The sequence below is a fragment of the Salmo trutta genome, chromosome 31, assembly GCF_901001165.1.
Source record: "Salmo trutta chromosome 31, fSalTru1.1, whole genome shotgun sequence".
In the NCBI taxonomy this organism is placed as follows: Eukaryota; Metazoa; Chordata; class Actinopteri; order Salmoniformes; family Salmonidae; genus Salmo; species Salmo trutta.
Window position 1 is genome coordinate 43210569 of NC_042987.1, and position 215 is coordinate 43210783.

Sequence of the window (215 nt, forward strand, 5' to 3'; positions counted from 1 at the left end):
TTACGGAATATCGGAAATGTTGAAAAGAAAAGTCCCCAAATAATTTTACATTTAATAATCCCCAAATTAATATGTTAAAAGTGTCGTTGACACAATGGCGATTTTACCATGTAAATATTGGTGGGGCAAGCTAAAAAAAACAAAAAAACTATGTTAGAAGAAGTCATTTAGCAGACGCTCTTATCCAGAGCGACTTACAGTAGTGAATACATACA